The sequence below is a fragment of the Pseudophryne corroboree genome, chromosome 8 (genome assembly GCF_028390025.1).
Source record: "Pseudophryne corroboree isolate aPseCor3 chromosome 8, aPseCor3.hap2, whole genome shotgun sequence".
NCBI classification, from domain to species: Eukaryota; Metazoa; Chordata; class Amphibia; order Anura; family Myobatrachidae; genus Pseudophryne; species Pseudophryne corroboree.
Window position 1 is genome coordinate 134,634,024 of NC_086451.1, and position 26,979 is coordinate 134,661,002.

The following is a 26,979-nucleotide window of genomic DNA, read 5'->3' on the forward strand; positions in this document are numbered from 1 at the left end:
GAGATTCCCAAGCCTTTTCACATAACTCATTTAGCTCGTGTGAAGGGGGAAAGGTCACCACCTGCCTTTTTTTCCCCATACATATGAACCCTCTTGTCAGGGACTGGGGTTTCCTCTGTGATGTGCAACACATCCTTAATTGCTATAATCATATAACGGATGGATTTAGCCAATTTAGGCTGTAACTTTGCATCATCGTAATCGACACTGGAGTCAGAATCCATGTCGGTATCTGTGTCAACAATTTGGGATAGTGGGCGCTTCTGAGACCCTGACTGCCTCTGCGACATAGGATCAGGCACGGGCTGAGACCCTGACTGTCATAAGGCTTCAGCTTTATCCAACCTTTTATGCAAGGAATTAACATTATCATTTAAAACCTTCCACATATCCATCCAATCAGGTGTCGGCGCCGTCGGCGGAGACACCACATTCATTTGCTCCCGCTCTGTTTCCACATAGCCTTCCTCGTCAAACATGTCGACACAAGCGTACCGACACACCACACACACAGGGAATGCTCCTTTTGAAGACAGTTCCCCCACAAGGCCCTTTGGAGAGACAGAGAGAGAGTATGCCAGCACACACCCCAGCGCTATATAACCCAGGAATAACACAGTAACTTAATGTTAACCCAGTAGCCGCTGTTTATAGTGATTTTTGCGCCTAATTATGTGCCCCCCCTCTCTTTTTACCCTCTTGTACCGTGTCTCTGCAGGGGAGAGCCTGGGGAGCTTCCTCTCAGCGGAGCCGTGTAGAAAAAAATGGCGCTGGTGAGTGCTGAGGAAGAAGCCCCGCCCCCTCAGCGGCGGGCTTCTGTCCCGCTTCAATGTACAATTTTTGGCGGGGGCTCATACATATATACAGTGCCCAACTGTATATATGCTAAACTGTTGCCAAAGAGGCCCCAATTGCTGCCCAGGGCGCCCCTTTCCCTCTGCGCCCTGCACCCTTACAGTGACCGGAGTATGTGAGGTGTGTGTGGGAGCAATGGCGCACAGCTGCAGTGCTGTGCGCTACCTCAGTGAAGACCGGAGTCTTCTGCCGCCGATTTAGAGGTCTTCTTGCTTCTCATGCTCACCCGGCTTCTGTCTTCCAGCTCTGCGAGGGGGACGGCGGCGCGGCTCTGGGATCGGACGACGAGGGTGAGATCCTGTGTACGATCCCTCTGGAGCTAATGGTGTCCAGTAGCCTAAGAAGCAGGACCTATCTTCAGAGAGTAGGGCTGCTTCTCTCCCCTCAGTCCCACGATGCAGGGAGTCTGTTGCCAGCAGAGCTCCCTGAAAATAAAAAAACCTAACAAAATACTTTCTTACAGCAAGCTCAGGAGAGCTCACTGAACAGCACCCAGCTCGTCCGGGCACAGATTCAAACTGAGGTCTGGAGGAGGGACATAGAGGGAGGAGCCAGAGCACACCAGAATATGAATTCTTTCTTAAAGTGCCCATGTCTCCTGCGGAGCCCGTCTATTCCCCATGGTCCTTACGGAGTCCCCAGCATCCACTAGGACATTAGAGATAAGAAATTAAAAAAGGAGTCCTTATTGCAGTGATAAGGAGTCTTCATTATAGGTGGTTAGCTGCAAATGATAATAACTATGCCTCTGCGTGCCTGCCTTAAGCAGTAAGACAGTGGGATAATTCACTGCTGGTCAGTGGAGGAGCGATAGGACTACCCTTAAACTGATGTTCCTTGTGCTTTCGTATACGCTGCGAATGTGCACTCAACTGCGAATGAGATGCGATATCTGCAGTGAGCGTCTTTCATTTTTGGGCAGCAGCCTCACTTGCCAATATCAGCAGTTGCAATGGGGGAAAAACAACGCACTTGCAATTCAATTAGCATCCATCTCTGAATCAAACCCTATAAGATCTCCCTGTGTTGGTGGATAATGGGATGGTGTTGTAAACCCCTTAATAGTTATTCATTAAAAATGCTATAGCCCTCCGGTTTCCTGGCTAATACCCATAAGGTGATCTGCAACTTTGTTTGGGGTGGATGGAAACCTAGATTCAAACATTCTATTCAACCGCAAGCATCAAGGAGGTAAACTCCTTACTCCCTCAGCTTACGATCGAGCTATAGCGCTTACTTGAGTAATGGACTGGATAAGGGGTTCAGAAGAGTGAGTGGCTCTAGAGGGGGTTTCATCTCCAGTTCCCCTGAAATTTTTGCCTTGGTGCTCCAAAATTCCTAAAAGTTCCTATCTCACTACTGGTCCAACATTAAAGGTATGGGGGGGAAAAAAATAAGAATTTACTCACCGGTAATTCTATTTCTCGTAGTCCGTAGTGGATGCTGGGGACTCCGTAAGGACCATGGGGAATAGCGGCTCCGCAGGAGACTGGGCACAACTAAGAAAGATTTAGGACTACCTGGTGTGCATTGGCTCCTCCCTCTATGCCCCTCCTCCAGACCTCAGTTAGGAAACTGTGCCCGGAAGAGCTGACACAATAAGGAAAGGATTTGGAATCCCGGGTAAGACTCATACCAGCCACACCAATCACACCGTACAACTCGTGATACTATACCCAGTGAACAGTATGAATAACAACTGGGCCTCTCAAACAGATGGCTCCAAACAATAACCCTTTAGTTAGGCAATAACTATATACAAGTATTGCAGACAATCCGCACTTGGGATGGGCGCCCAGCATCCACTACGGACTACGAGAAATAGAATTACCGGTGAGTAAATTCTTATTTTCTCGGACGTCCTAGTGGATGCTGGGAACTCCGTAAGGACCATGGGGATTATACCAAAGCTCCCAAACGGGCGGGAGAGTGCGGATGACTCTGCAGCACCGAATGAGCAAACTCAAGGTCCTCCTCAGCCAGGGTATCAAACTTGTAGAATTTAGCAAATGTGTTTGAACCCGACCAAGTAGCAGCTCGGCAAAGTTGTAAAGCAGAGACCCCTCGGGCAGCCGCCCAAGAAGAGCCCACTTTCCTCGTGGAATGGGCTTTTACAGATTTAGGATGCGGCAGTCCAGCCGCAGAATGTGTAAGTTGAATCGGACTACAGATCCAGCGAGCAATAGACTGCTTTGAAGCAGGAGCACCCAGTTTGTTGGGCGCATACAGGATAAATAGCGAGTCAGTTTTCCCGACTCCAGCCGTCCTGGAAACAGATTTTCAGGGCCCTGACTACGTCCAGCAACTTGGAATCCTCCAAGTCCTTAGTAGCCGCAGGCACCACAATAGGTTGGTTCAAATTAAAAGCTGATGTCCCCAATTTCTTCCTAAGGTGGTGAGTCCTCAATTCCGCCCTATCCATATGGAAAATCAGATAAGGGCTTTTACATGACAAAGCCGGCAATTCTGACACACGCCTGGCCGAAGCCAAAGCCAACAGCATGACCACTTTCCACGTGAGATATTTTAGTTCCACGGTTTTAAGTGGCTCAAACCAATGTGACTTAAGGAAATCCAACACCACGTTGAGATCCCAAGGTGCCACTGGAGGCACAAAAGGGGGCTGAATATGCAGCACTCCTTTAACAAACGTCTGAACTTCAGGCAGTGAAGCCAGTTCTTTTTGGAAGAAAATCGACAGAGCCGAAATCTGGACCTTAATGGAACCTAATTTGAGGCCCATAGTCACCCCTGACTGTAGGAAGTGCAGAAATCGACCCAGCTGAAATTCCTCCGTTGGGGCCCTTCTGGCCTCACACCACGCAACATATTTTCGCCATATGCGGTGATAATGGTTTGCGGTCACCTCTTTCCTAGCTTTAATCAGCGTAGGGATGACTTCCTCTGGAATGCCCTTTTCCTTCAGGATTCGGCGTTCAACCGCCATGCCGTCAAACGCAGTCGCGGTAAGTCTTGGAACAGACAGGGTCCCTGCTGCAGCAGGTCCTGTCTGAGCGGCAGAGGCCATGGTTCCTCTGATATCATTTCTTGAAGTTCTGGGTACCAAGCTCTTCTTGGCCAATCCGGAACAATGATTATAGTTCTTACTCTTCTCCTTCTTATTATCCTCAGTACCTTGGGTATGAGAGGAAGAGGAGGGAACACATAAACCGACTGGTACACCCACGGTGTCACTAAAGCGTCCACAACTATCGCCTGAGGGTCCCTTGACCTGGCGCAATATCTTTGTAGCTTTTTGTTGAGGCGGGACGCCATCATGTCCACCTGTGGCCTTTCCCACCGGTGTACAACCATTTGGAAGACTTCTGGATGAAGTCCCCACTCTCCCGGGTGGAGGTCGTGTCTGCTGAGAAAGTCTGCTTCCCAGTTGTCCACTCCGGGAATGAACACTGCTGACAGTGCTAACACATGATTTTCCGCCCATCGGAGAATCCTTGTGCCTTCTGCCATCGCCATCCTGCTTCTTGTGCCGCCCTGTCGGTTTACATGGGCGACCGCCGTGATGTTGTCTGACTGGATCAGCACCGGCTGGTGTTGATGCAGGGGTCTTGCCTGACTTAGGGAATTGTAAATGGCCCTTAGTTCCAGAATATTTATGTGTAGGGAAGTCTCCTGACTCGACCATTGTCCCTGGAAGTTTCTTCCCTGTGTGACTGCCCCCCAACCTCGAAGGCTGGCATCCGTGGTCACCAGGATCCAGTCCTGTATGCCGAATCTGCGGCCCTCTAGAAGATGAGCACTCTGCAGCCACCACAGCAGCGACACCCTGGCCCTTGGAGACAGGGTTATCAGCCGATGCATCTGAAGATGCGATCCGGACCACTTGTCCAACAGATCCCACTGAAAGATCCTTGCATGGAACCTTCCGAATGGAATTGCTTCGTAAGAAGCCACCATCTTTCCCAGGACTCGCGTGCAGTGGTGCACAGACACCTGTTTTGGTTTTAGGAGGTCTCTGACTAGAGATGACAACTCCTTGGCCTTCTCCTCCGGTGAAACACTTTTTTCTGTTCTGTGTCCAGAACCATCCCCAGGAACAGTAGACGCGTTGTAGGAACTAGCTGCGACTTTGGAATATTCAGGATCCAGCCGTGCTGTTGTAGCACTTCCCGAGCTAGTGCTACTCCGATCAACAACTGTTCCCTGGACCTCGCCTTTATAAGGAGATCGTCCAAGTACGGGATAATTAAAACTCCCTTTTTCCGAAGGAGTATCATCATTTCGGCCATTACCTTGGTAAATACTCTCGGTGCCGTGGACAGACCAAACGGCAACGTCTGGAATTGGTAATGACAGTCCTGTACCACAAATCTGAGGTACTCCTGGTGAGGAGGGTAAATGGGGATATGCAGGTAAGCATCCTTGATGTCCAGTGATACCATGTAATCCCCCTCGTCCAGGCTTGCAATCACCGCCCTGAGCGATTCCATCTTGAACTTGAACCTTCTTATATAAGTGTTCAAGGATTTTAAAATTTAAAATGGGTCTCACCGAACCGTCCGGTTTCGCTACAACAAACATTGTGGAAAAGTAACCCCGTCCTTGTTGAAGGAGGGGTACCTTGATTATCACCTGCTGAGAATACAGCTTGCGAATCGCCTCCAGCACTGCCTCCCTGTCTGGGGGAGCTGTCGGCAAGGCAGATTTGAGGAAACGGCGAGGGGGAGACGTCTCGAATTCCAGCTTGTACCCCTGAGATACTACTTGTAGAATCCAGGGATCCACCCGTGAGCGAGCCCACTGGTCGCTGAAGTTCTTGAGACGGGCCCCCACCGTACCTGGCTCCGCCTGTGGAGCCCCAGCATCATGCGGTGGACTTAGAGGAAGCGGGGGAGGACTTTTGTTCCTGGGAACTGGCTGTATGTTGCAGCTTTTTCCCTCTACCTCTGGGCAGAAAGGACGCGCCTCTAACCCGCTTGCCTTTCTGGGGCCGAAAGGACTGTACCTGATAATACGGTGCTTTCATTTGCTGTGAGGGAACATGGGGTAAAAATGCTGACTTCCCAGCTGTCGCTGTGGAAACGAGGTCCGAGAGACCATCCCCAAACAACTCCTCACCCTTGTAAGGCAAAACTTCCATGTGCCTTTTAGAATCTGTATCTCCTGTCCACTGCCGAGTCCACAATCCTTTCCTGGCAGAAATGGACATTGCGTTTATTTTAGATGCCAGCCGGCAAATATCCCTCTGTGCATCTCTCATGTATAAGACGACGTCTTTAATATGCTCTACGGTTAGCAATATAGTGTCCCTGTCTAGGGTATCAATGTTTTCCGACAGGGAATCTGACCACGCAGCTGCAGAACTGCACATCCATGCTGAAGCAATAGCCGGTCTCAGTATAATTCCTGAGTGTGTATATACAGACTTCAGGATAGCCTCCTGCTTTCTATCCGCAGGCTCCTTTAGGGCGACCGTGTCCGGAGACGGAAGTGCCACCTTTTTTGACAGACGTGCGAGCGCTTTATCCACCCTAGGGGATGTCTCCCAACGTGACCTGTCCTCTGGCGGGAAAGGGTACGCCATTAGTAACTTTTTAGAAATTACCAGTTTCTTATCGGGGGAAGCCCACGCTTCTTCACACACTTCATTTAATTCATCAGATGGGGGAAAAACCACTGGTAGCTTTTTCTCCCCAAACATAATACCCTTTTTTGTGGTACCTGGGGTAATATCAGAAATGTGCAACACATTTTTCATTGCCGTAATCATATAACGAGTGGCTCTATTGGAATGTACACTAGTCTCATCGTCGTCGACACTGGAGTCAGTATCCGTGTCGACATCTGTGTCTGCCATCTGAGGTAGTGGTCGTTTTAGAGCCCCTGATGGCTTTTGAGACGCCTGGGCAGGCACAGGCTGAAAAGCCGGCTGTCCCACATCTGCTATGTCGTCAAACCTTTTATGTAAGGAGTTGACACTGTCGCGTAATTCCTTCCACATGTCCATCCATTCAGGTGTCGACCCCGCAGGGGGTGACATCACATTTATCGGCACCTGCTCCGCCTCCACATAAGCCTCCTCATCAAACATGTCGACACAGCCGTACCGACACACCGCACACACACAGGGAATGCTCTGACTGAGGACAGGACCCCACAAAGTCCTTTGGGGAGACAGAGAGAGAGTATGCCAGCACACACCAGAGCGCTATATAATGCAGGGATACACACTACACACAGTGATTTTTCCCCTATAGCTGCTATAATACACAGTTTGCGCCTAAATTTAGTGCCCCCACTCTCTTTTTTTACCCTATTGAGCCTGGAAACTGCAGGGGAGAGCCTTGGGAGCGTCCTTCCAGCGGAGCTGTGAGAGGAAATGGCGCCAGTGTGCTGAGGGAGATAGCCCCGCCCCCTTCTCGTCGGACTTCTCCCGCTTTTTTCAGGATATTTTTGGCAGGGGATTTTACAAATATATAGTCTTACTGACTATATTATGTGTTTGTTTGCCAAGCTAAGGTACTCTTATTGCAGCCCAGGGCGCACCCCCCCCCCCCCAGCGCACTGCACCCATCAGTGACCGGAGTGTGTGGTGTGCATGGGGAGCAATGGCGCACAGCTGCAGTGCTGTGCGCTACCTTAATGAAGACCGGAGTCTTCAGCCGCCGATTTCCTGGACGTTCTTCTTGCTTCTGGCTCTGCAAGGGGGACGGCGGCGCGGCTCCGGGACCGGACGACCGAGGCTGGGCCTGTGTTCGATCCCTCTGGAGCTAATGGTGTCCAGTAGCCTAAGAAGCCCAAGCTAGCTGCAAGCAGGTAGGTTCGCTTCTTCTCCCCTCAGTCCCTCGTAGCAGTGAGTCTGTTGCCAGCAGATCTCACTGAAAATAAAAAACCTAAATATACTTTCTTTTCTAAGAGCTCAGGAGAGCCCCTAGTGTGCAACCAGCTCGGCCGGGCACAAAATTCTAACTGAGGTCTGGAGGAGGGGCATAGAGGGAGGAGCCAGTGCACACCAGGTAGTCCTAAATCTTTCTTAGTTGTGCCCAGTCTCCTGCGGAGCCGCTATTCCCCATGGTCCTTACGGAGTCCCCAGCATCCACTAGGACGTCAGAGAAAATAAAATAAAAATCGAGAGCTGTAGATGGGATCTCTTCGGTATTCTACCCACTTACTCCTCTTCTTCATAACCCTTTTTTTCCATCAGACATTGTCTATGCAGTCGAAGGAAGGTGTGAATAGGGAAGGCCACATAATATTAAAAGGCAGATTTAAAACGTTCCCGTGGAAATATGGAAGTAAATATTTCAGTCAAGCACCACACCATGCTTGCTGTTGCCCTCTCCTCCTTCCTTATAGCGGGTGTAATACTGTTCAGTATGCCAATTCGAAGTCTATAGGAACAGGCACATGCTTTAAGAAGGGATTTAAAGGGGAGGTCATATGATGATCACTGACATGACATGTCAGTCTAGTTTGTAAACTGACCTGTCTAAACTTACCCCGAGAACAGTTCTGCACCAGAGTATATGGCCCACAGCCAGGGCGTCAAATTTCGTGATCTCACGTGTCCAGGTTATCCATATCTCATGGAAAGATTTTCTCTTGCTTAGTTTCCGCTTTTTCACGGTTTTACCCCAACACCCTTCATTGTGTTCCGCCATTCCCTTCTGAATCCTCCTCCTTGTACATTTGTGTACCAGACCTAGCTTGTTGATCATCCTGTCTCTCTGAAAATCTGTAGGCACATCAGAGAGCTGAATCCTGCAAGCCTTTTTGTAGCAAAACCTAAACCACCTTGCAGGGGTCATGGGTTTAATTACAACCATGTCCCTAGCTGTGTGACGCTTCTATGGTCTCCCACTCTTTGGAATATAGGAGGAAACCCCTGGTGTTTGCAATAGGACATATACTGTAAAATACACAGGGTTAAGGACTTTTAAGAATGATTAAAAATTCTCTGTTTTCTAGTAAACATGCACTATATAAAATAAGATTTTACTCACCGGTAAATCTAATTCTCGTAGTCCGTAGTGGATGCTGGGACTCCGTAAGGACCATGGGGAATAGCGGCTCCGCAGGAGACTGGGCACAACTAAAGAAAGCTTTAGGACTACCTGGTGTGCACTGGCTCCTCCCACTATGACCCTCCTCCAGACCTCAGTTAGGATACTGTGCCCGGAAGAGCTGACACAATAAGGAAGGATTTTGAATCCCGGGTAAGACTCATACCAGCCACACCAATCACACCGTTTAACTCGTGATACTATACCCAGTTAACAGTATGAAATATAACTGAGCCTCTCAACAGATGGCTCAACAATAACCCTTTAGTTAGGCAATAACTATAAACAAGTATTGCAGACAATCCGCACTTGGGATGGGCGCCCAGCATCCACTACGGACTACGAGAAATAGATTTACCGGTGAGTAAAATCTTATTTTCTCGGATGTCCTAAGTGGATGCTGGGACTCCGAAAGGACCATGGGGATTATACCAAAGCTCCCAAACGGGCGGGAGAGTGTGGATGACTCTGCAGCACCGAATGAGCAAACTCTAGGTCCTCCTCAGCCAGGGTATCAAACTTGTAGACTCTTGCAAAAATGTTTGAACCCGACCAAGTAACAGCTCGGCAAATTTGTAAAGCCGAGACCCCTCGGGCAGCCGCCCAAGAAGAGCCCCTTTCCTCGTGGAATGGGCTTTTACAGATTTAGGGTGCGGCAGTCCAGCCGCAGAATGTGCAAGTTGAATCGTGCTACAGATCCATCGAGCAATAGTCTGCTTAGAAGCAGGAGCACCCAGTTTGTTGGGTGCATACAGGATAAATAACGAGACAGTTTTCCTGACTCCAGCAGTCCTGGGAACATATACTTTCCAGGGCCCTGACTACGTCCAGTAAATTGGAATCCTCCAAGTCCCAAGTAGCCGCAGGCACCACAATAGGTTGGTTCACATGAAAAACTGATACCACCTTAGGAAGGAATTGGGAACGAGTCCTCAATTCCGCCTTTTCCATATAAAAAAATCAGATAAGGGCTTTTGCATGACAAAGCCGCCAATTCTGATACACGCCTGGCCGACGCCAAGGCCAACAGCATGACCATTTTTCCACGTGAGGTATTGTAGCTCCACGGATTTAAGTGGCTCAACCCAATGCGACTTCAGGAAATCCAACATCACGTTGAGATCCCACGGTGCCACTGGAGGCACAAACGGGGGCTGACTATGCAGCACTCCCTTAACAAAAGTCTGAACTTCAGGCAGTGAAGCCAGTTCTATTTTGGAAGAAAATCGATAGAGCCGAAATCTGGACCTTAATGTAACCCAATTTTAGGCCCATAGTCACCCCTGACTGTAGGAAGTGCAGAAATCGACCTAGCTGAAATTCCTCCTTTGGGGGTCTTCCTGGCCTCACAGCACGCAACATATTTCCGCCATATGCGGTGATAATGGTTTGCGGTCACTTCTTTCCTAGCTTTAATTAGCGTAGGGATAACTTCCTCCGGAATGCCCTTTTCCTTCAGGATCCGGCGTTCAACCGCCATGCCGTCAAACGCAGCCGCGGTACGTCTTGGAACAGACAGGCCCCCTGCTGCAGCAGGTCCTGTCTGAGCGGCAGAGGCCATGGGTCCTCTGAGATCATTTCTTGGAGTTCTGGGTACCAAGCTCTTCTTGGCCAATCCGGAACAATGAGTATAGTTCTTACTACTCTCCTTCTTATTATTCTCATAACCCTGGGTAAGAGAGGCAGAGAAGGGAACACATACACCGACTGGTACACCCACGGTGTTACCAGAGCGTCCACAGCTATCGCCTGAGGGTCCCTTGACCTGGCGCAATATCTTTGTAGCTTTTTGTTGAGGCGGGACGCCATCATGTCCACCTGTGGCCTTTCCCAATGGTGTACAATCATTTGGAAGACTTCTGGATGAAGTCCCCACTCTCCCGGGTGGAGGTCGTGTCTGCTGAGAAAGTCTGCTTCCCAGTTGTCCACTCCGGGAATGAACACTGCTGACAGTGCTAACACATGATTTTCCACCCATCGGAGAATCCTTGTGGCTTCTGCCATCGCCATCCTGCTTCTTGTGCCGCCCTGTCGGTTTACATGAGCGACCGCCGTGATGTTGTCCGACTGGATCAGCACCGGCCGGTGTTGAAGCAGGTGTCAAGCCTGACTTAGGGCCTTGTAAATGGCCCTTAGTTCCAGAATATTTATGTGTAGGGAAGTCTCCTGACTTTTCCACAGTCCTTGGAAGTTTCTTCCCTGTGTGACTGCCTCCCAGCCTCGAAGGCTGGCATCCGTGGTCACCAGGACCCAGTCCTGTATGCCGAATCTGCGGCCCCCTAGAAGATGAGCACTCTGCAGCCACCACAACAGCGACACCCTGGCCCTTGGAGACAGGGTTATCCGCCGATGCATCTGAAGATGCGACCCGGACCACTTGTCCAACAGAACCCACTGGAAGATCCTTGCATGGGACCTGACGAATGGAATTTCTTCGTAAGAAGCTACCATCTTTCCCAGGGCTCGCGTGAATGATGCACCGACACCTGTATTTGTATTAGGAGGTCTCTGTCTAGAGACGACAACTCCTTGGACTTCTCCTCCGGGAGAAACCCTTTTTATCCTGTTCTGTGTCCAGAACCATACCCAGGAACAGTAGACGCGTCGTAGGAACCAGCTGCGACTTTGGAATATTCAGAATCCAGCCATGCTGTTGTAGCACTTCCCGAGATAGTGCTACTCCGACGAACAACTGCTCCCTGGACCTCGCCTTTATAAGGAGATCGTCCAAGTACGGGATAATTATTTCGGCCATTACCTTGGTAAATACCCTCGGTGCCGGGGACAGACCAACGGCAACGTCTGGAATTGGTAATGACAATCCTGTACCACAATTTTGAGGTACTCCTGGTGAAGAGGGTAAATAGGGACATGCAGGTAAGCATCCTTGATGTCCAGTGATACCATGAAATTCTCCAGGCTTGCAATAATCGCCATGAGCGATTCCATTTTGAACTTGAACCTTCGTATATAAGTGTTCAAGGATTTCAATTTTAGAATGGGTCTCACCGAACCGTCTGGTTTCGGTACCACAACATTTTGGAATAGTAACCCCGGCCTTGTTGAAGGAGTGGTACCTTGATTTCACCTGCTGGAAGTACAGCTTGTGAATTGCCGCCAGTACTACCTCCCTTTCTCCGAGGGCAGCAGGCAAGGCTGATGTGAGGTAACGGCGAGGGGGAGTTGCTTCGAACTCCAGCCTGTATCCCTGTGATACTACTTGCAGAACCTAGGGATCCACCTGTGGGCAAGCCCACTGGTCCCTGAAGTTCCCGAGACGCGCCCCCCACCGCACCTGTCTCCACCTGTGGAGCCCCAGCGTCATGCGGTGGACTCAGAGGAAGCGGGGGAAGATTTTTGATCCTGGGAACTGGCTGTCTGGTGCAGCTTTTTCCTTCTTCCCTTGTCTCTGTGCAGAAAGGAAGCGCCTTTGACCCGCTTGCTTTTCTGAAGCCGAAAGGACTGTACTTGAAAATACGGTGCTTTCTTAGGCTGTGAGGAAACCTGAGGTAAAAAAATTTCTTCCCAGCTGTTGCTGTGGATACGAGGTCCCAGAGACCATCCCCAAACAATTCCTCACCCTTATAAGGCAGAATCTCCATGTGCCTTTTAAAGGCAGCATCACCTGTCCACTGCCGGGTCTCTAATACCCTCCTGGCAGAATGGACATTGCATTAATTCTGGATGCCAGCCGGCAAATATCCCTCTGTGCATCCTTCATATATAAGACGATGTCTTTAAAATGCTCTATGTTAGCAAAATATTTTCCTGTCTAGGGTATTAATATTATCTGACAGGGTAACAGACCACGCTGCAGCAGCACTATTTATGCTGAGGCAAATGCAGGTCTCAGTATAGTACCTGAGTGTGTATATACAGACTTCAGGATAGCCTCCTGCTTTTTATCAGCAGACTCCTTCAAAGTGGCCGTATCCCAAGACGGCAGTGCCACCTTTTTTTGACAAACGTGTGAGCACCTTATCCACCCTAGGGGATATCTCCCAACGTGACCTATCCTCTGGCGGGAAAGGGTACGCCAGCAGTAACTTTTTAGAAATTACCCTTATCTTATCGGGGGAACCCACGCTCTTTACACACTTCATTCACTCATCTGATGGGGGAACAAAACACTGGCTGCTTTTTCTCCCCAAACATAAAAACCCTTTTATGTGGTACTTGGGTTCATGTCAGAATGTGTAACACATTTTTTATTGCCGAGATCATGCAACGGATGTTCCTAGTGGATTGTGTATATGTCTCAACCTCGTCGACACTGGAGTCAGACTCCGTGCCGACATCTGTGTCTGCCATCTGAGGTAACGGGCGTTTTTTTTGAGCCCCTGATGGCCTTTGAGACGCCTGGGCAGGCGCGGGCTGAGAAGCCGGCTGTCCCACAGCAGTTACGTCATCCAGCCTTTTATGTAAGGAGTTGACATTGTCGGTTAATACCTTCCACCTATCCATCCACACTGGTGTCTGCTCCACAGGGGGCGACATCCCATTTATCGGCCTCTGCTCCGCCTCCACGTAACCTTCCTCATCCAACATGTCGACACAGCCGTACCGACACACCGCACACACACAGGGAATGCTCTGACTGAGGACAGGACCCCACAAAGTCCTTTGGGGAGACAGAGAGAGAGTATGCCAGCACACACCAGAGCGCTATATAATGCAGGGATTAACACTATAACTGAGTGATTTTTCCCCCAATAGCTGCTTGTATACACATATTGCGCCTAAATTTAGTGCCCCCCCTCTCTTTTTAACCCTTTGAGCCTGAAAACTACAGGGGAGAGGCCTGGGGAGCTGTCTTCCAGCTGCACTGTGAAGAAAAAATGGCGCCAGTGTGCTGAGGGAGATAGCCCCGCCCCTTTTTTGGCTGACTTTTCTCCCGCTTTTTTCATGGATTCTGGCAGGGGTAATTTATCACATACATAGCCCTGGGACTATATATTGTGATGATTTGCCAGCCAAAATGTATTTTATTGCCCTCAGGGCGCCCCCCCCCAGCGCCCTGCACCCATCAGTGACCGGAGTGTGAGGTGTGCATGAGGAGCAATGGCGCACAGCTGCAGTGCTGTGCGCTACCTTGTTGAAGACAGAAGTCTTCTGCCGCCGATTTTCCGGAACACTTCTTGCTTCTGGCTCTGTAAGGGGGCCGGCGGCGCGGCTCCGGGACCGCACATCGAGGTCGGGTCCTGTGGTCGATCCCTCTGGAGCTAATGGTGTCCAGTAGCCTAAGAAGCCCAAGCTACCACCAGTTAGGTAGGTTCGCTTCTTCTCCCCTTAGTCCCTCGCTGCAGTGAGTCTGTTGCCAGCAGATCTCACTGTAAAATAAAAAACCTAAAATATACTTTCTTTCTAGGAGCTCAGGAGAGCCCCTAGTGTGCATCCAGCTCAGCCGGGCACAAGATTCTAACAGAGGTCTGGAGGAGGGTCATAGTGGGAGGAGCCAGTGCACACCAGGTAGTCCTAAAGCTTTCTTTAGTTGTGCCCAGTCTCCTGCGGAGCCGCTATTCCCCATGGTCCTTACGGAGTCCCAGCATCCACTTAGGACGTCAGAGAAATAATAATTGAGAGGGTCAGTAACCGCTTCTGCCATCTAGCATCTTCTCCATTAACTTCTAACATAGTGGCATGTGCCACTATGTTCCTCATCAGCAGCAATATACAATCCCTGGTATTGTATTTCAAGACATATCTAACTGAAAAGGGACCCATGACACTTGTGGCATGTGCCTCTTTACCACAGAGACCCTCAATTGTAAACAACCTCATTTACCAAAATAATTTTGTTTTCACTTTTGCGTATGTATTAGAAATGCATCCTAAATTCAAAATTGCCACACCCTTTTCCCAATTCACATTTAACAGGTCAAAGGTAATACACGTTTTTATTTTCCATTCATCTTGAAGCAGGTACCACAGAAGCTGAAGATATGTATTTGAACCGAATACGCTAAAGACATGCAACATAAGTATTTCACTATTTTGTACGTGTACGTCTAAATGACAAGCCTATAGATACATATAGATTAGATAGTATAGTGTTTACAATTACCTAGAACTATGCAATCATGCTTTTCAGGTTGTGAGCAGGTGCAATACTGATTGCTAGTAGATGTAGTTCCACAATTACCTGTAGGTGAGAGAACAATGAGATATTCGGGGTTACTTCACAGTTCTTTGCATACTGATCATATCCTCACCCAGGATAAATCACAGGCGACACCCTTGGAATTTTCACCCTTAGAACTTTTCGCCCCAGTTAAATCAGCCTTACTAAACTCTAACTGCGGGATACTTATGTCAGTGTCCGTCTGCTGCTGTGCCTATGTTTTATTTACCCTGTACTTGTCCTTTATTGTCTTCAACTGTAAGTCACTAGTTTCCTGTTTTGATTATTTTGTATTTTGTTTATGTACTCTAATCGGGCGCTGCAGATCCCTTGTGGCGCCATATAAATAAAGGATAGTACTAATAAATTATAATATATATATTTATTGTGTATGGAAAAAAGTGAGAAATAGCGCCTTCTAGTGCAGTATATAGGAGTCTGATTTTACAGATACCTTCACCAGTATAATACACTCTTGAAATGCACAAATACCACTTTTTATGTCACATGGGTCCAGTGGGTAATCACAATCAGGATGGCTTTTCATTAACCACGCATTTAAGGACTACAAGACTCTGTACATCTGTTTCATCTGTGTGGTGTAGCGCTTGAAACCACTATTTTCTAATATATATATATATATACACACACATATACATACATACATACATACATACATATACATACAGGGTTGAGTATCCCTTATCCAAAATGCTTGTGACCAGAGGTATTTTGGATATCGGATTTTTCCGTATTTTGGAATAATTGCATACCATAATGAGATGTCATGGTGATGGGACCTTAATCTAAGCACAGAATACATTTATGTTTTATATATACACCTTATACACACAGCCTGAAAGTAATTTTAGCCAATATTTTTTATAACTTTGTGCATTAAACAAAGTGCGTCTACATTCACACAATTCATTTATGTTTCATATACACCTTATGCACACAGCCTGAAGGTCATGTAATACAATATTTTTAATAACTTTGTGTATTAAACAAAGTTTGTGTACATTGAGCCATCAGAAAACAAAGGTTTCACTATCTCACTCAAAAAAGTCAGTATTTCGGAATATTCCGTATTTCGGAATATTCCGTATTTCGGAATATTCCGTATTTCGGAATATTCCGTATTTCGGAATATTCCGTATTTCGGAATATTTGGATATGGGATAAGATTAGATAGATAGATAGATAGATAGATAGATAGATAGATAGATAGATAGATATACACATATACATACAGGCGGATTGGACTGGTGGTGGTAATGTATAAATATGCTTTTTTGTGTTGTACTTGTTATCCTGATGAAGGGGATATCACCCCAAAACGTTGATTATAGCACCTTGCTGTTTTGCACTTTAATGAAGACTCCGAGTGCCACTTCTTCTGCTTTGAAATGTATGTGGGGGCGCCGTCCTCTCCAAGAAGGCACTGAAGCAATTACAGCATTTTCACCAGTTGAGTGCCTGATCATTTTTCACAGGTATATTGCATGAGTTGAGCAGCATAGCCAACGGCTGGTATATCGTCAGATATATCAGCACATATGGCTGTGTGTACAAGCTGACCTCACAGCTGGGCAGGCAAATTCATGTTGAGCGGCCGATCAACAACACCACAAATAAACTCCTGCTTCCATGTGTAAACTGTAATACATATACATAAATACCCAAACTAACACAAATACACCACAAACTGAGCATCTACACTAAAACAAATAAAGGAACACAACAGAATATTTACATACACATCTTAAAATACATATAAGTCAGCATGTGCTTGTGTATGCACAACACTTGAGGATATGATATTGTAAGTATGATCTTGCTGTTGATACATCAGCATCCTCTGGATGATGAAGAATGATTATATTATGGCTATGTAATTATTTAAAAAATTGTGTAGCCACAGCACGGTCAGCACCAGCACAGGACTGAACTCCCTTGGGGAATTAGGGCCACATAAAATATGGGGGCCTTTCACTAAGAATAAAAACAAAAACCAGCCCCATGTTATAAACACTAGAGCTCTTTACAAACATCAATGGAGCACTCAATGTGGGGGGTAATATCTTTAAATTGCCAAGTCAGTTTTTTTATTTTTTATTGGTGGCATACAGGTCCCAGTATGGCCTATGGCCAACGTACTCATTATGCCTCAGCCCCATACACGATGGATTAGCTGTTAATCAGAGGCGGAACTACCATTGGTGCAGTAGGTGAATTGCACCGGGGCCCCTGAGAACTAATGGGCCCACTGCTGCCCAGACCAGCAATGAATTATCCTCTGGACCCACGCAGACTGTTTTGAGCAATGTCGGATGAATGGCCCAGTGCAGAGAGCAGGGTGAGCCCCACTACCCTTACCTTAGCAGGGCTAACCTTTGCTTGGCTTGACGAGCGTGACTCACTGGGACGGAGGAGGAGGCGCTGTGCAGTGGACACGGATCCGGAAGTGACAGCCGGGTCAAGAGCGTGCGCGTGTGAGGAACGAGCGAGTGGTGGTGCCGGATCGATGGTATTGCCGTGAGCGGGGGGTGCCGGATCGGCCGGGGGGACCTGCCATGAGAGTTGGTGCCGGATCGGCCGGAGGCACAGCCGGTGAGAGCGGAAACAGGGGGTACACGCTCTCAGTGTAAAACTATAATTAATATATGTATGTATGTATGTATGTATGTATGTATGTATGTATGTATGTATGTATGTATATATATATATATATATATATATATATATATATATATATATATATATATATATATATATATATATATATATATATATATATATATATATATATATATATATATACACATACACATACACATACACATACACACACAAGCAGGGATGCGGCACTCACGAAGACTTGGGAAGAAAATCACAGACACCAATTCTGGTATAATCAACGTTTCAATCCTTTAAGGATTGAAACGTTGATTATACCAGAATTGGTGTCTGTGATTTTCTTCCCAAATGTTCGTGAGTGCCGCATCCCTGCTTGCTTGTATTTGTTTTATGAGGGCACCAGAACCAGCTGTGTACGAGGTGGAGTGCCGGGTAAACTGCATTGTGTATGTATGTATGTATGTATGTGTATATATATATATGTATATATATATATATATATATATATTTTTTTTTTTTTTTTTTATTTATTTTTTTTTTTTAAAGTAAGAACTTAATCACCGGTAATTCTATTCCTCGTAGTCCGTAGTGGATGCTGGGAACTCCGTAAGGACAATGGGGAATAGACGGGCTCTGCAGGAGACTGGGCACCCTAAAGAAAAGATTAGGTACTAGCTGGTGTGCACTGGCTCCTCCCTCTATGCCCCTCCTCCAGACCTCAGTTAGGGAAACTGTGCCCGGAAGAGCTGACATTACAAGGAAAGGATTTTTGGAATCCAGGGTAAGACTCATACCAGCCACACCAATCACACCGTACAACTTTTGATAACCTTACCCAGTTAACAGTATGAACAACAACTGAGCCTCACTCAACGGATGGCTCATAACAATAACCCTTATTTAAGCAATAACTATAAACACGTATTGCAGAAAGTCCGCACTTGGGACGGGCGCCCAGCATCCACTATGGACTACGAGAAATAGAATTACCGGTGAGTAATTTCTTATTTTCTCTGACGTCCTAGTGGATGCTGGGAACTCCGTAAGGACCATGGGGATTATACCAAAGCTCCCAAACGGGCGGGAGAGTGCGGATGACTCTGCAGCACCGAATGAGCAAACACAAGGTCCTCCTCAGCCAGGGTATCAAACTTGTAGAACTTTGCAAAGGTGTTTGAACCCGACCAAGTAGCCGCTCGGCAAAGCTGTAAAGCCGAGACCCCTCGGGCAGCCGCCCAAGAAGAGCCCACCTTCCTTGTGGAATGGGCTTTTACTGATTTTGGATGCGGCAATCCAGCCGCAGAATGAGCCAGCTGAATCGTGCTACAGATCCAGCGAGCAATAGTTTGCTTTGAAGCAGGAGCACCCAGCTTGTTGGGAGCATGCAGGATAAACAGCGAGTCAGTCTTCCTGGCTCCAGCCGTTCTGGAAACATATATTTTCAAAGCCCTGACTACGTCCAGCAACTTGGAGTCCTCCAAGTCCCGAGTAGCCGCAGGCACCACAATAGGTTGGTTCAAATGAAACGATACCACCACTTTTGGGAGAAATTGGGGACGAGTCCTCAATTCTGCCCTGTCCATATGGAAGATCAGATATGGGCTTTTACATGACAAAGCCGCCAATTCCGACACACGCCTAGCCGATGCTAAGGCCAACGGCATGACCACTGTCCACGTGAGATACTTTAGTTCCACGGTCTTAAGTGGCTCGAACCAGTGGGATTTCAGGAAATCCAACACAACGTTAAGATCCCAGGGTGCCACTGGTGGCACAAAAGGGGGCCGAATATGCAGCACTCCCTTTACAAACGTCTGAACCTCAGGCAGTGAAGCCAGTTCTTTTTGAAAGAAAATGGATAGGGCCGAAATCTGGACCTTTATGGACCCCAATTTTAGGCCCATAGTCACCCCTGACTGTAGGAAGTGCAGGAATCGACCCAGCTGGAATTCCTCTGTAGGGGCCGTCCTGGCCTCACACCAAGCAACATATTTTCGCCATATACGGTGATAATGCTTTGCGGTCACGTCCTTCCTAGCCTTTATCAGCGTAGGAATAACTTCATCCGGAACGCCTTTTTCCGCTAGGATCCGGCGTTCAACCGCCATGCCGTCAAACGCAGCCGCGGTAAGTCTTGGAATAGACAGGGCCCTTGTTGCAGCAGGTCCTGTCAGAGGCAGAGGCCATGGGTCCTCTGTGCGCATTTCTTGCAGTTCCGGGTACCAAGTCCTTCTTGGCCAATCCAGAACAATGAGTATTGTTCTTATTCCTCTCTTTCTTACTATTCTCAGTACCTTGGGTATGAGAGGAAGAGGAGGAAACACATATACCGACTGGTACACCCACGGTGTCACTAGGGCGTCCACAGCTATCGCCTGAGGGTCCCTTGACCTGGCGCAATATCTTTTTAGCATTTTGTTGAGGCGGGACGCCATCATGTCCACCTGTGGCAGTTCCCATCGCTTTGCAATCTGTGTGAAGACTTCTTGATGAAGTCCCCACTCTCCCGGGTGGAGGCCGTGTCTGCTGAGGAAGTCTGCTTCCCAGTTGTCCACTCCCGGAATGAACACTGCTGACAGTGCTTGCACGTGATTCTCCGCCCACCGAAGAATCTTTGTGGCTTCCGCCATTGCCATCCTGCTTCTTGTGCCGCCCTGGCGGTTTACATGGGCGACCGCCGTGATGTTGTCTGACTGAATCAGCACTGGCCGGTTTCGAAGCAGGGGCTCTGCTTGACTCAGGGCGTTGTAAATGGCCCTTAGTTCCAGTATATTTATGTGTAGAGAAGTCTCCAGACTTGACCACAGCCCTTGGAAGTTTCTTCCCTGAGTGACTGCCCCCCATCCTCGGAGGCTTGCATCCGTGGTCACCAGGACCCAGTCCTGTATGCCGAACCTGCGGCCCTCGAGAAGGTGAGCACTCTGCAGCCACCACAGAAGAGACACCCTGGCCCTTGGGGACAGGGTGATCAGCCGATGCATCTGAAGATGCGATCCGGACCACTTGTCCAACAGATCCCACTGAAAGATCCTTGCATGGAACCTGCCGAAGGGAATGGCTTCGTATGAAGCCACTATCTTTCCCAGGACTCGCGTGCAGTGATGCACCGATACCGGTTTTGGTTTCAGGAGGTCCCTGACCAGAGATGCTAATTCCTGGGCCTTCTCCACCGGGAGAAACACCTTCTTCTGTTCTGTGTCCAGAATCATGCCCAGGAAAAGCAGACGTGTCGTAGGAATCAGCTGCGACTTTGGAACATTCAGAATCCAGCCGTGCTGTTGCAACACTTCCTGAGAGAGTGCTACGCTGATCAACAACTGCTCTCTGGACCTCGCCTTTATGAGGAGATCGTCCAAGTACGGGATAACTATAACTCCCTTCTTCTGAAGGAGTATCATCATTTCGGCCATTACCTTGGTAAATATCCTCGGTGCCGTAGACAGGCCAAACGGCAACGTCTGGAACTGGTAATGACAGTCCTGTATCACAAACCTGAGGTACTCCTGGTGAAGTGGGTAAATGGGGACATGCAAGTAAGCATCGTTGATGTCCAGCGACACCATAAAATCCCCCTCTTCCAGGCTTGCAATAATCGCTCTGAGCGATTCCATTTTGAACTTGAATTTCTTTATATAAGTGTTCAAGGATTTTAAATTCAGAATGGGTCTCACCGAACCGTCCGGTTTCGGTACCACAAACATTGTGGAATAGTAACCCCTTCCCTGTTGAAGGAGGGGGACCCTGATAATCACTTGCTGGAGGTACAGCTTGTGAATTGCCGCCAGTACTACCTCCCTTTCCATGGGGGAAGCTGGCAAGGCTGATTTGAGGTAACGGCAGGGGGGGGGGGGACACAGAGTCGCTTCGAATTCCAGCTTGTATCCCTGAGATACAATTTGTACAGCCCAGAGATCCACCTGTGAGCGAACCCACTGGTTGCTGAAGTTTCGGAGACGCGCCCCCACCGCACCTGGCTCCGCCTGTGGAGCCCCAACGTCATGCTGACCGACAGTCACATGACCTCCTCCGTGAGCCAGACGGCTCACTATCCCGATGGTCGGCATGCCGACCAACAGGGACTATTTCCACTCGTGGGTGTCCACGACACCCATAGAGTGGGAATAGAACCCGTGGCGACCGCAGGTCGCCACCGAGTCCGCAGCGTGGCGAGCGCAGCGTGGCGAGCGCAGCGAGCCCGTAAGGGGCTTGCTGCACTCGCCCCTCCCTGCCGGTATGCTGCCGGGATCCCGGCGTCGGTAAGGTGACCGGCGGTCAGGAGACCGCCGGTCACCAGTACTACACCCTTTTATATGGCCCAAGGATGGCAAAACAGTATCCCTGTCGAGGGAATCTATGTCGTCTGACAGAGTATCTGTCCATGCTGCTACAGCACTACACCTCCAGGCTGAAGCAATAGCAGGTCTCAGTAGAGTACCAGAGTGTGTATACACTGACTTCAGGATAGCTTCCTGCTTTCTATCCGCAGGCTCCTTTAGGGCAGCCGTATCCTGAAACGGCAGGGCCACCTTTTTAGATAAGCGTGTCAGCGCCTTGTCCACCCTAGGGGATGTTTCCCAACGTAACCTGTCCGTTGGCGGGAAAGGGTACGCCATCAGTAACCTCTTAGAAATCACTAGTTTCTTATCAGGGGAACTCCACGCTTCTTCACATAATTCATTTAATTCATCAGATGGGGGAAAAGTCACTGGCTGCTTTTTCTCCCCAAACATATAAACCCTCTTGGTATTAACAGGGTTAATCTCAGAAATGTGTAATACATCTTTCATTGCAATAATCATGTATCGGATGGCCTTGGTCATTTTAGACTGTAAATGTGCCTCATCATCGTCGACACTGGAGTCGGACTCCGTGTCGACATCTGTGTCAACCATCTGAGATAGAGGGCGTTTATGAGCCCCTGACGGTTTCTGAGTCGCCTGGGCAGGCGCGGGCTGAGACCCCGGCTGTCCCAAGGCTGCAGCGTCATCAAACCTTTTATGTAAGGAGCTTACATTGTCGTTTAAGACCTTCCACATATCCATCCAATCAGGTGTCGGCCCCGACGGGGGCGACACCACACTTATCTGCCCTTGCTCCGCCTCCACGTAACCCTCCTCATCAAACATGTCGACACAGCCGTACCGACACACCGCACACACACAGGGAATGCTCAGACTGAGGACAGGACCCCACAAAGTCCTTTGGGGAGACAGAGAGAGAGTATGCCAGCACACACCACAGCGCTATATAACACAGGGATTTTCACTTATAATAAGCGATTACCCAATAGCTGCCTTATATGTTTTATTTGCGCCTAAATTTATGTGCCCCCCCTCTCTTTTTTACCCTTCTTGTACCTGGATACTGCAGGGGAGAGCCTGGGAAACTGCTTCCAGCGGAGCTGTGAAGAGAAAATGGCGCTGGTGTGCTGAGGAAGAAGGCCCCGCCCCCTTAGTGGCGGGCTTCTGTCCCGCTTTCTGTGTAAAAAAATGGCGGGGGTTTTTACATATATACAGTGCCAGACTGTATATATGTATTTTTATTGCCAAAAGGTACTTCTATTGCTGGCCCCCCCCCCCCCCAGCTGCGGTGCTGTGCGCTACCTTAAATGAAGACAGGAGTCTTCTGCCGCCGATTTCGTCGTCTTCAAGCTTCTGTTTTTCTGGCTCTGCGAGGGGGACGGCGGCGCGGCTCCGGGAACGGACGATCGAGGACAGGTGCCTGTGTTCGAACACTCTGGAGCTAATGGTGTCCAGTAGCCTAAGAAGCACAAGCTAGCTGCAAGCAGGTAGGTTTGCTTCTCTCCCCTTAGTCCCACGTAGCAGAGAGTCTGTTGCCAGCAGAAGCTCACTGAAAAAAAAACACCCTAATAAATACTTTCTTTACTAGTAAGCTCAGGAGAGCCCACTAGGAGCACCCAGCTCTGGCCGGGCACAGATTCTAACTGAGGTCTGGAGGAGGGGCATAGAGGGAGGAGCCAGTGCACACCAGATAGTACCTAATCTTTTCTTTAGAGTGCCCAGTCTCCTGCGGAGCCCGTCTATTCCCCATGGTCCTTACGGAGTTCCCAGCATCCACTAGGACGTCAGAGAAAATAAGAATTTACTTACCGATAATTCTATTTCTCGTAGTCCGTAGTGGATGCTGGGGACTCCGTCAGGACCATGGGGAATAGCGGGCTCCGCAGGAGACAGGGCACATCTAAAAAAGCTTTTAGGTCACATGGTGTGTACTGGCTCCTCCCCCTATGACCCTCCTCCAAGCCTCAGTTAGGTACTGTGCCCGGACGAGCGTACACAATAAGGAAGGATCTTGAATCCCGGGTAAGACTCATACCAGCCACACCAATCACACCGTACAACTTGTGATCTGAACCCAGTTAACAGTATGATAACAAAACGAAGTAGCCTCCGAAAAGATGGCTCACAACAATAGTAATAACCCGATTTTTGTAACAATAACTATGTACAAGCATTGCAGACAATCCGCACTTGGGATGGGCGCCCAGCATCCACTACGGACTACGAGAAATAGAATTATCGGTAAGTAAATTCTTATTTTCTCTAACGTCCTAGTGGATGCTGGGGACTCCGTCAGGACCATGGGGATTATACCAAAGCTCCCAAACGGGCGGGAGAGTGCGGATGACTCTGCAGCACCGAATGAGAGAACTCCAGGTCCTCCTTAGCCAGAGTATCAAAATTTGTAAAATTTTACAAACGTGTTCTCCCCTGACCACGTAGCTGCTCGGCAAAGTTGTAATGCCGAGACTCCTCGGGCAGCTGCCCAGGATGAGCCCACCTTCCTTGTGGAATGGGCATCTATATATTTTGTCTGTGGCAGGCCTGCCACAGAATGTGCAAGCTGAATTGTATTACAAATCCAGCGTGCAATAGACTGCTTAGAAGCATGAGCACCCAGCTTGTTGGGTGTATACAGTATAAACAGCAAGTCAGACTTTCTGACTCCAGCCGTCCTAAATATATATATATATATATATATATATATATATATATATATATATATATATATATATATATATATATATATATATATATATATTTTTAGGGCCCTGACCACGTCTAGTAACTTGGAGTCCTCCAAGTCCCTAGTAGCCGCAGGCACCACAAGAGGTTGTTTCAGGTGAAAACGCTGACACCCCTTTATGAAGAAACTGGAGACGAGTCCCAGTTCTGTCCTGTTCAAATGGAAAATTTTAACATGGGCTTTTGTAAGACAAAGCCGCCCATTCTGACAATCGCCTGGCCGAGGCCAGGGCTAACCACATGGTCACTTCCCATGTGAGATATTTGTCAACAGCATGGTCACTTTCCATGTGAGATATTTCAAATCCACAGATTTGAGCGGTTCAAACCAATATGAATTTAAGAAATCCCAACACTATGTTGAGATCTCACGGTGCCCCTAGGGGCACAAAAAAGCTGTATATGCAATACATCCTTTACAATCTGGACTTCAGGAACTGAAGTCAATTCTTTCTGGAAGAAAATCTACAGGGCCGAAATTTAAATGTTAATGAACCCCAATTTGAGGTCCAAAACACTCCTGTTTTCAGGAAGTGTAGAAATCGACCTAGTTGAATTTCCGTCGTGGAGCCTTCCTGGCCTCACCCACGCAACATATTTTCACCACATGTGGTGATGACGTTGTGCGGCCACCTCCTTCCTGGCTTTGACCAGGGTAGGTATGACCTCTTATGGAATGCCTTTTCCCCTCAGGATCCGGCATTCAACCGCCATGCCGTCAAACGCAGCCGCGGTAAGTCTTGGAATAGACATGGTACTTGCTGAATCAAGTCCCTTCTTAGCTCCCCAGGCCCTTAGTCCTCTGTGAGCATTTCTTGAAGTTCCGGGTACCAAGTCCCTCTTGGCCAATCCGGAGCCACTAGTATAGTTCATACTCCTCTATGTCTTATAATTCTCAATACCCTGGTTATGAGAAACAGAGGAGGGAACACATACACAGACTGGTACACCCACGGTGTTACCAGAACATCCACAGCTATCGCCTGAAGGTCTCATGACCTGGCGGAATACCTGTCCCGTTTTTTGTTCGGGCGGGACGCCATCATGTCCACCTTTGGTCTTTGCCAACGGTCCACAATCATGTTGAAAAACTTCCCTATGAAGTTTCCACTCTCCCGGGTGGAGGTCATGCCTGCTGAGGAAGTCTGCTTCCCAGTCGTCCACTCCCGGAAAGAACACTGCTGACAGTGCTATCACATGATTTTCCGCCTAGCGAAAAATCCTTGCAGTTTTCACTGCCCTCCTGCTTCTTGTGCCGCCCTTCTGTTTACGTGGGCGACTGCCGTGATGTTATCCCACTGGATCAATACCGGCTGACCTTGAAGCAGAGGTCTAGCTAAGTTTAGAGCATTATAAAATTGCTCTAAGCTTATTTATGCGGAGAGAATTCTCCAGACTTAATCACACTTCCCTGGAAATTTTTTCCCTGTGTGACTGTTCCCCAGCCTCTCAGGCTGGCCTCCGTGGTCACCGGCATCCAATCCTGAATGCCGAATCTGCGGCCCTCTAGAAGATGAGCACTCTGTAATCACCACAGGAGAGACACCCTTTTCCTTGGATATAGGGTTATCCGCTGATGCATCTGAGGATGCGATCCGGACCATTTGTCCAGCAGATCCCACTGAAGAGTTCTTGCGGGAAATCTGCCGAATGGAATTGCTTCGTAATAAGCCACCATTTTTACCAGGACTATTGTGCAATGATGCACTGACACTTTTCCTGGTTTCAGGAGGATCCCGATTAGCTCGGATAACTCCCTGGTTTTCTCCACTGGGAGAAACACGTTTTTCTGGACTGTGTCCAGAATCTTCCCTAGGAACAGTAGACGTGTCGTCGGAAAAAGCTGCGATTTTGGAATATTTAGAATCCACTCGTGCTGTCGTAGAACTACTTAAGATAGTGCTACTCCGACCTCCAACTGTTCTCTGGACCTTGCCCTTATCAGGAAAGCGTCCATGTTTCTTTTAAGAAAAATCATCATTCCGGCCATTACCTTGGTAAAGACCCGGGGCGCCGTGGACAATCCAAACGGCAGCGTCTGAACTGATAGTGACAGTTCTGTACCAGGAACCTGAAGTACCCTTGGTGAGAAGGGCAAATTTGGACCTGTAGGTAAACGTCCCTGATATCCAGTGACATCATATCGTCCCCTTCTTCCTGGTTCGCTATCACTGCTCCGAGTGACTCCATCTTGATTTGAACGCTTGTATGTAAGTGTTCAAATATTTCAGATCTCACCGAGCCGGTTGGCTTCAGTACCACAATATAGTGTGGAATACTACCCCCTTCCTTG

The 26,979-nt window shown here is 48.4% G+C and overlaps 1 protein-coding gene across 2 annotated transcripts in view; it reads right to left on the minus strand.

Annotated features, from left to right (window-relative positions):
• The window catches only part of ZBTB6 (zinc finger and BTB domain containing 6), a 78,192-nt gene that overhangs the window by 16,438 nt on the left and 34,775 nt on the right, over window positions 1–26,979 (minus strand). The window contains exon 2 of one of the 2 annotated variants that reach the window (XM_063936942.1): window positions 14,944–15,021. The exons of the other annotated variant lie outside the window; for it this stretch is intronic. The gene's annotated coding sequence lies outside the window, so the exon portion shown is untranslated. The remainder of the gene's footprint in view (window positions 1–14,943; window positions 15,022–26,979) is intronic. 2 annotated transcript variants of the gene reach the window in all.